Here is a 10,398-nt window from a genome sequence, read left to right as displayed (position 1 = left end):
TCTGACAGACCAGCTATCAATCGGAGTTTCCCAAGACCCCCTCCCCAGATTTCATTAATTTGCCAGAGCAACTCACAGAACTCAGGGAACCAGTTTACCTACTAGATCACAAGTTTATTGTAAAAGGATAAAACTTAGGAACAGCCAGATGGAAGAGATGCAGAGGGCAAGGCATGTGGAAGGGGGGGCGGAGCTTCCATGCCCTGCCTGGGTTCCCACTCTCCCTGCACCTCCATGTGTTCTCCAGCCCAGAAGCTCTCTGAACCCCATCCTTTTGGGTTTTTATGGCAGCCTCATTACACAGTCACAGTTGATTAACTCATTGGTTGTTGGTGAAAACCTCCAGCCTGTGTTCACTCCAAGGGTTTAGAACTGTGTGCCAGAAACCGAATGAAGACTAAATCTATATATTTCTTATTATAAATCACAATATCACAGTAGTCTAGTAAAGCCTGCCCCCTACCCACACAGGGGTCCTGGGGTTCATAGCCTGAATCCCCAGAGGGGTCTTTGGATGTGAGCTATCTGAGCCACAGAGCTAAAGGCTCTTCCCACCCCATGGCCCATGGGATAGCAGTCCCCCAGAAGGGGTCCTTTAATATTCTCCCTGAATATCTCTCCCTGCTCCTCAGCTGTGCCTCTCAATATATCTTTCCAAAAATGCCAAGTCTAGTTAATTGTTTTCATCCCCAATGTTAAATGATATCAGTAACAATAATACATATATCACATGGATTATTTGTGGTCATCATTTGCTAATCCTCATACTTGTGCCACACTGGGTCAATGATTATAGCTCTGTGATGTGCTTTCTAAGGAGTCGGGGCAGAATGGAAAAAAATCAGAGCAAGTCACCTCATCTCATTTTCTCATTTAAAGAACAGAGACAGTTACTTGCAGAATTTGTGATGATTAAAAGAAATATCTGTATTTCCTCAATTCTATATGGTAGCCGCTATGTCTACCCAATGCTATGTCTGAGGAAACTTGGGCAGGAAGAGAAAATAACAACTTGTATCTTATCTAATAACTTAAAAAAAGAACAGCTTTACTGAAGTAAAACTGACATGATGAATTACACGTATTTAAAGCAAAGCATTTGGTAAGTTTTAACATAGGTATATACCCGTGAAACCACCGTAGTAAAGATAACGAACCATATCCATCACCTATAAACGTTTCCACATGTGTAATTTAGAGCAGGGGCTCTGGGAGCTCCCATTTGTCTGTGATTTTCAGAAGGATCATTCTCTTGTTTCAATGCTCTGCTGTAGTCTTTTTTTTTTTTTTTTTTTTTTGCGGTACATGGGCCTCTCACTGTTGTGGCCTCTCCCGTTGTGGAGCACAGGCTCCGGACGCGCAGGCTTAGCGGCCATGGCTCACGGGCCCAGCCACTCCGCGGCATGTGGGATCTTCCCGGACTGGGGCACGAACCCATGTCCCCTGCATCGGCAGGTGGACTCTCAACCACTGTGCCACCAGGGAAGCCCCTCTGCTGTAGTCTTAACCTTCTTGATGATGGTATATTTGAACTTGTGTTTTGTAAGTGAAGTCTGATGGGATGGTGGCTCCTGTGGCCACGCAGGAGATATGTGTGTATTAGTTCCTTGCTACATTATTAGTATATGTGTTTGTGATGCCTGCTACGTGGCTTCTGTAACAAGCTTATTTTGTATGTAGGGCCGCACGCTCAGAAGGGCTCCTCTCTTGTTTTAATGCTCTGCTGTCACATCTTGAAATTCTTAATAATTGTCATCTTGAAATTTTTAATTTTATCTTTGAACCTGTGTATTGGAAGTGAAGTCCAATGGGCAATGGATCTTGTGTGTAAGCAGAAGAGATACATGCGATATGAGTGTACACCATTCACATACAGTGTTCACAGTGCCCCATGAGCATAGAATTCTGGTGAACCCACAATGCATGGACATTCCGTGAGACTCAAAATGAGTACAAGGGAAGCGTGTTGTATCTATGGTAAGGAGGGGCACAGCCCAAAGAGGCCATGCTTTCTGTTCAAACTAGAAGTTTCTTAGGTCACAGAAAAAAGGTAATGGTCTTCCAAGAAACAAGGACAATCAAGGAAACTTAACATATCCTTTCTTCATCATGTTACTTCCCTGTTTTAGCCAATCACTTACACTGAAAATGATGACATAGAAGGAAGGGGAAACATAGGACACCCCGTACTTCCCTTTCTTTTCAGCCTTCCTTATTCATTAGTAAGTAGGAAGTAGGGAGTGTTGGTAAAATGTGTGAATATCAAGAAGTGAAATAAAAGCAATTCAGTTGGTTTGGTGCAGCATTTCCACTGTCCTGGTAAGAATGTATGAGCTATGAAATACCAATGGTGTAGTTTCAGTGATTCCACATATGAGTTAAATGCTCTTATATTGCATTTAAAACTGTCATTGCACAATATAAACATGAATGGTAAAATTCATGCTAATTTAAAATTAATTTTTCTTAGAACAACATTTAGTAGTAAATAAAAAACACCATGACAAGTTGAGAGAGACTAGAAGAGAGGAAACAGCTTTATATTTCAGTACTCCTACTGGCACATTTTTCCTACTTTTTGAACAAGGGGGCCCGCATTTTCATTTTGCATTGGGCCCTGCAAATTATGTTGTTGGCCCGGTTTGGAAAGCTTACTGTCAGGATGCTTCCTCTCAGAACGCAGCTGCCATGTTGGGAGCAAGCCCAAGCCATATGGAAAGGGCACGTGTAGGTGCTCCAGTCAACAGTCCTGCCCAAGCCCAGCCTTTGGGGCACCCCAGCACAGGTGACAGCAATACAGCCTTCAGATGATTCCACTCCTACCTCTCCTAGCCCTCCCCCAGCCCCACCTCAACTTCCAGACACCTCCATCCACCTGGGTCTTCCAGCTGAGACCCAGCCTTCATGGAGTAGAGACAAGCCATCCCTGCAGTACCCTGTCTGAGTTCCTGATCTACAGAATCCAAGAACAAAATAAAACATATGGTTGTTACGTTTCACCAGAGATTAGGGTAGTTTGATATGCAGAAATAAGTGTATCCTAGTTTATTCATTTGGGTTGATTCCAATCTTTTGTTAATACACATGAAGCTGCAGTGAATAACTTTGTGCATAGTTTATGTATATTTAGGGCAGATTCCTAGAAATGAGGATTACTGTGTCAAAGGGTAAAATGCATACACACTTTTGTTCGCTATTGCCAAATTCCTCTCTAAACAACCTTCTTTGTGTTTACAGTATATTTGTACATGTATAATCCCCCTCCCCAACATACCTACAGAGAAACATACATAGAGAAAAATGCATAGAGGTACAGCTTGATGAATTCTTGATGAAACTAAACACATGTGTAACCCTCACCCAGGTCAGGAAACAAATGTTCCTAGCAACCTAAAAGCTGCCTTAGTCCCCCTTCCCAGTGAATACACCCTTCCATGGTATGAATTTACCACTATTTATCCAATTTCCTTTTGGTATTTCCCGTTAGGGGCTAATATATTCTATGCTCCTTGGCTTTTATTATAGTCATGAGAACCTGTTGCACAGATGTCAGCTTTGTTAGATCCTCCTCTATGGTTCTGCCATTCTGTTGGGTTATTGTTCTCAAACTAGGTTCCTGTGGAACCCTGGGGTTCTTTCTCAAATGACAGGAAAAAGAACAAATGCATGGATGGGCTCTTTTCAGTACAAAAATTTCCCTAAAACCTTTGGGGTTCGTTCCCACTTGCTGGCTACCAAGTTTTAGCAATGACAGATGTTCAAGAAACAGGAAATAATGGGAAGACCCAGAAATGCCATGGGCTGCTACTGAGAATAACAGTGGTCATCATCTATGGAGAAGTCTTTTGCATTGGGATAGGGTCTTTTACGTACAGTAGATAGATCTTCTCTAATCTTCAAAAGCCTTGGCGAAATAGGTATTGTGACCCCTCTTTCACTGGGAGTGAAAACCCAGGCTCTGAGAGGGGAAGTAACTCGCTCAAGGTTCATCGCTCACATTGGGGGATGGCAAAGCCTATAGGCTCTGGGCTCCCCAACGGCCCTGGCTTCCTTCGGTTTAGACCACATCTTTGTGTCCTTTTCTCAGTCTGGCACCCAAGGCTCTGCCTCCTCTGCCTCTTTCAGAGCTCTGGCCTCTTCCTTCCCCTTCCTGAATGTTTTCAAGCTTTCCCCTGAGCCAGCCCCTGGGCCTTTGCACATGCTGCTCCCTCTGCCTGGGACCCTCTTTTTCCTCTTCACCTAACTCCTCCTCATCCTTCAAGGACGCCTTCCCTAAGTTGGTATCCTTGTTCCAATAGCACTGTATAGTTCCCCTGTCACTGTCACTGTGCTTTTCGGTGTTTGGTTATTGAATTTCTGTCTCCTCCCACCCACCCCAGACTGTAGGCACCTTAGAGCAGGTGTCTGTCTGTCTTGTTCACGGCTGTGTCCACAGAGCCTAGCACAGTTGCTGGCACATAGTGGGCACTCAATAACATTTGTTGAGGGAAGGGACCATCTTACTTGAGTCTCATGGCAACCCTGTGAAGCAAGCAGGGCTGGGCTGCTCACTCCCATTTTAGAGATGAGGAGAGTGAAGCCCAGAGAGGGGAGGGTCCAGTCCCCTGTGATTTGTGGACACAACCAGGCCTGGGTGACTGTGGTCCTGACACCTCTCCCAGACCGAGGGATGGGGCCTCAGCCAGCCAGGGGGGCTTCCAGGGCTCCCGTAGCCCTCCCTTGTTTCCCAGATTGGAAGTGACAAGTGTGACCCTCCCCTGCCCAGGACCTGGTGGGTGGGTGGGGGGGGGTGCGTGAGTGCAGCAGGAGGTGGGATCAGAGCGGCGAGAAGGCCGAGGAGGTAAACAAGAAAGCTAAGTCCTACTTGCAGAAGAGTTGGGGGTGGCGGAGCTGTGGTCATGTTCTGAAGCCAGGGCAGGGGAGTCAGGAAGTCAGAAGCAGGAAGGAAGCTCCCGTCCCTGCCCCAGGAGGATCCAGAGGACTCAATGACCTTTATCTTCCTGTGTGTTTCAAGCACTGGCCAGTTTGGACCCAGCAATTGCTTATGTATGTATTTATTTTCCTTTAATCTTGGTCACAGGGAACATAAGACTCTGGAGCAGGTGATTTGGGTCCAAAACCACCTCTGAAACCCCTCATTGTGTGACTTTGGCCAAGTATCTTGGCTTCTCTGGACTTCCATTTCCCCATCTGTAAAAGGGGGAGATGATAATAGTACCTATCCCATACAGTCATTATAGGGCTTCCCCAGATATTCTAAGGGAAGTTCTTTGTGGGGTGCCTGGCATAGAGAAATAATTGGAGATAACATCACAGAGAACTTACTATGTACAGGCCCAGTACGAGGGCCCTTACAATTTACTAAGCCTTCATGTGGATTTTGGAGGCTCCAGCATGATCCTTGAAAGAGGCAGAAGTGGGACTTGGACGTAGCTCTCTACAGAACCAGAGGGCTGAACCAAAGAACCATGTTACTTAGAGAGAGCAGCTGCTGCATGCTGGGCCCTGCTTTCTGTTCCATAGGGCAATAAAGGTCAAGTGGAAATGGACAGTTCTTCCAGGACAACTGATGGCCATCTGGGACGCTTTCTTCAGAAGGAATACTTCAGGCCCGAAGCCTCTGCACTCCAGTTTAAGAACCCCTGGAGCAGGAGTGGAGCTGGAGAGGGGCTGAGCTAGGCGGTGAAGAGTCCTCCTTGTAGGCTGAGCTCAGGGTACTTGGGAGCCACTGAAGGCTCCAGGCAGGGGCAGTGACATGACTGTAGGCCAGGAGGGAGCAAACCTGGAGATGGGGCTCTGTTGAGAGGCTGCTGGGATCTTCCAGGCAAAACATGAGGCTGGGGTGAGAGGGCAGGTGCTGGCGGGGAAGCGGTGCCGGATGTCCTGCTTTCCTTCCTGGCAGCTGGGAAGTGTCACCTCTGGGTACAGCTTGCCCTGCTCCCAGAGAAGGAAGCTGTGGTGGAGGATGGCAGAGCCACCCACCAGACATAGACGGCTCAACTCCAGACATACACAAAAGAGAAATATTTAACTTACTGAGTTTTGGGGTCTTTCTGCTACAGCAGCTTAGCCTGTACCAGAATTCACTGTGCAACCTCAGGTAAAGCACTTTACTTCTCTGAGCCTCAGTTTCCACATTTGTAAAACGGGGGCAATAATAGAACCCACTAGGATTCAGAAGTGGTGTGTGTAGAACTAACACGGAGGAGCCATGCAGCTAATGCCCCTCATCCCCACACAGGCCCCTGGCTGGCCCCTAACTCCTGTTTAGCCCAGTGGCAAGACTTTTATTTTCTCTTCCTCCTTCTGACTCCCTTGGTGGCACAGGCTCAGGGCAGTGGACACAACAGACGTTAGACCCAGGGTCTGGATGACTTTCAGACAGAGGTGATCCCTCTCCTGAATTTTACAGATTAGGAAACTGAGGTCCAGAGAGGGGCAGGAATTTGCCCCAGCTCCACAGCAACTCGGGCAGAGTGGTGCTGGATCCAGTCCTTCGTGGGCACCGGGGTGGGGAGTTGATTTCCGAAATAGGTGTCGGGGGCACCTTTTCCCACCACTCTCCCCTGGCTCACTGGCTCAGTGGCATCACTCTCCCACACTAGTCTCCTTATGGTTCCTCACAACTACCCCAGGGCCTTTGCACATGCTGTTCCCTCCAGTGGGCCTACTCTTCCCCCAGCTCCTCACCTGGCTGCCTCTTTCTCACCTTTAGTCCTCAATTTAAGTGTCCCTCTTCAGAGAGTCCTTCCCTGATCACCCTGCCTCTGAAATCTTTTATCTGTAACTCCTGTTTATTTACTTCACTTACAATATATTAATTAGTTAATTTAAATTAAAAAATGTTTTTAATTTTATTTTGGCGAGTCTCTCCCTCTAGCCTGTTCAACTCTATGATTTCAGGACTGTGGCCATCTGTCTGTCTCGTTTGCTGCTCCCTCCCCATCACCGAGGCAGGCCTTGGCCCAGGCAGGTCCTCAGTACATCCTTGCCATGTGAAAGAATGAATACGTGTATGAACGAATAAATACATAAGTGAATGTGCCAGGCCTGGATGTCCACCACTGCACTGAATTTGCACGACTTCCCCATGACTAGATCACAGTCTCTGCATTGTGCAGATGAGGAAAGTGAGTCTCAGAGAGGTCCCACAGGGGAGGGTGGGAATATGTTGGATGCTAAAGGCCATTGGAATTCCCTGCCCTCAGGACACAGGCAACAGCAGCTCACAGGCCACATTACACGTTAATCTAACACAAGAAGGTAACACATTTTTGCTGGATGTGGCCTGGACCAGATTCCATTTTCAGAAGGGCTGCTCCATCAAAAGATGCTGATGCTGCTGTTGCCAAGGCAACACTGTTAGCTTTCCGAAGCATCTTCAATGAGAGAGGTGAAGGCCCAGATGGACACTGAGGGGGGGAAAGTCTGCAAAAAGGGGTCAAATCACCCAGCCAGCAGGACAAACCATCTTGATGCTGACTTATCCCCTGCCCCCTGCAAAGGGCCACCTCCTACCCCACCCATGATTGTTGTCTCTGGGCTGTGCTCAGTGAACTCTCTCCCCCAGTGTGGCAACTGCCTTTGCTGCGAACGTGCAGAGATCGTGGGAACAATGCATTCTGCCTGCCTGGCTCCATCGGGACCTACCAGGTGCCACTGGGAAAGACAGATTAGTCTTGGAAAACTTTCTAGAAAGTTCCTTCAGCCCTTGATATAGGTGGAGGGAACACCACTCCAGCATTTTTGTGGTTGGTGCCAAGGTGCCTCCGGAGAGCTCTGGACGAGGGAGGCAGCTGATAGGTGCAAGTGCACTGGAGGTGGTGACTGGCTGTGCCGCTCGGATGAAACTCTTTCCCTCTCTGAGCTCTAATTTCTTCATTACTAAAATGGGGGTACGCTGGTCTGATGCAGGGAGAGGGGACAAGGATTCTACATAGGAACCTGCAGATGTAGGTATTTCAGAAGCCAGTTCCTGCAAGCAGTGGCCTCCAGGAGACCCATCCAAGGCCAAGACCTTGCCAGCCAGGCCCCATAGGGCCTTGTGCACCCAGAATCCTTTAGCTGTTCATGTCTGCAGCCACGGTGAGTCAGCGTTGCTCTCTTTTAGATGTTTGCAGGCGCTCCATCCTTGTTGCACAGATGAGAACTGGAGGCTCAGAGAGGGCAGGGGCTCTGCTCTAGCGACAGAGCTTGGACTGAGAACCAGGGTCTGACACCTCTGGGCAGAACACAGCAGTGTTCTTGATAGTCTGGGGCAAACCAGGGATTAGCTGGAGCCTGAGGGGCAGGGAGGCTAGGAGAAGGGGCAGAGATGGAGATAAGAGAGATGGGAGTCTGAGAGATGGAAAAAGTGAACCTCTGTTCTTGCCTGCCCAGCATCCCTGCTTCCTGAAGTGGCTCCTCAGTTTCCCCACAGCCCGTCCACACGACTTGGAGGGAACTAACTCCACCCCCTGGTTCCAGGCATGATAGTGTGACCCAGGTCTGGTCAACAGTGATAAGCGCAGGGATGGACACAGGACCAGTCCTGGCTGGAAAGAATCCTGCCTTTGCTGGCATCCCTGGGACAGGGGAGCTTTCTGACTGAAGGATGCTAAGCAGGCAGGACACAAGCCTGGGGCTGCTGGAGCCATCTTTCAGGAGAGAACCTGACTGAGAATGAGGTCAGCATGGTGGATGGCAGGCCTGAGAGGTGGGGAGGGGCATCACTTGAGCACCTGGATCTAACCACATTTGAATCCAGCCCTAGACTCCCTGTATGTGAGTCAATCCATTCCTCAGGATAAGGTTTCTATCCCTCGCACTTGAGAGTCCTGGCACAGAGAAAGAAGTAAGAAGGCAGGATGAATATTTTAAAGAACAGATGTGTGAGGGTTGCCCAAGTCGGCTTCTTGGTCTTCTTAGACAAACTGGAGTGCAGACAGGGATTTGGGCCTTCACCCCACCCAGAGGAGGTCTGTTCCTGGGGCACACAGCATTGCCTATACACTTGTAGCACAAAAATAAATGCTGTAGATACAAAAATAAAACGCTTACCTTCCCTGGGTCCAGAAGAAGGGGTGGCATGCACTAGGGGGCCGATTTCTCCACCGCATTCACCTCTTTGGGAACTAACATTTATTAGGCACCTGTTTCATTCCAGGCTCTGTTAAGAAGTTGCAATACAAGGTCTCATTTCCTCCTGCCCCAGCACAGCAAGGAGGGAATATCACCATCCCCATTTCACAGACCAGATGATTGAGGCCTTGAGAGGCTGAGCCACTGGCTTCAAGTTCAAGAGCTGGAGGAGGGCTGTCTGACTCCTAAGTCCTGCCAACAGCACCACACTGCACACCGTAGACACTAAATAAAGGCTTGCCGAGCAAATGCTGGATAAGGCTGTGTCAGCCTTCTGGGCAGCCACCTGCCCCTAAGTACTTTCCCTTCCTGCCTGAAGTCACCATTAGCAACCACAGCCTTTGGTTTCCCTGGGTTTTTTTTTTTTTTTTTTTTTTTTTTGCGGTACGCGGGCCTCTCACTGCTGTGGCCTCTCCTGTTGCGGAGCACAGGCTCCGGACGCGCAGGCTCAGCGGCCATGGCTCACGGGCCCAGCCGCTCCGCGGCATGTGTGATCCTCCCGGGACCGGGGCACAAACCCATGTCCCCTGCATCGGCAGGTGGACTCTCAACCACTGCGCCACCAGGGAGGCCCTGTGCTGGGTTTAATCAGTAGATTGGCCGAGGTGGCTCTCAGGGGCGGGGCAGAGCCCAGTGGGATGAAGGTGCCCCATTTCCACCGTGCAGCCTCATCCAAGAGAAAACCTTCTGAAGACAGAGGCGCAACCTGGTGGTAGGGCAGGTCGGTCGTGGGCTGGGCCCGGGTGTTGGCTGAGAATGACAGGACTTTGGTGGCCTCATCAGGTCTGAGGAGGGGGACACAGTAATGGGAGTGGGTGGCAGAGTGGCTGTGTCCCCTCTCTGATAGAAGTTCACGAGGAGCCCGTGGTCTCCCAGACTCAGCAAAGGCCCAGTCTCCATGGACCCCTAGCTGCAGCACCACTGTTGGACAAGGCAAGAGGAGGCTAGGGGATCTGGCTTGGAGGCAGGAGGGATCTGGACCCAGCGATTGGTGTCTTGTTCGAGGCAGAGTGGGCCCCAAGAACCCCTGATCTTGAGCTGGTATGAGCTGGGGTCACAGGGAGTGCTGAGGGCAGCCCCCAGACAGAGATCTGGCTTCCTACGGACAGAGAAGCCTTGGAGCACAGACAGGAAACTTAGTTCTAGACCCTTCTTCAGCGACAGTGTATCTGTTTTAACCCAAAGGCTCCTTCCAGTTGTTTTTAGAGGCTGAGAATGTCACGGTGGCCCTCGTAGCTAGAAATGGTGAAAGCAGCTGGGGGTGGGGATAGTGACCTG

Source organism: Hyperoodon ampullatus, assembly GCF_949752795.1.
Source record: "Hyperoodon ampullatus genome assembly, chromosome: 14".
Taxonomy (NCBI): Eukaryota; Metazoa; Chordata; class Mammalia; order Artiodactyla; family Ziphiidae; genus Hyperoodon; species Hyperoodon ampullatus.
This window is presented reverse-complemented; position numbering follows the sequence as displayed.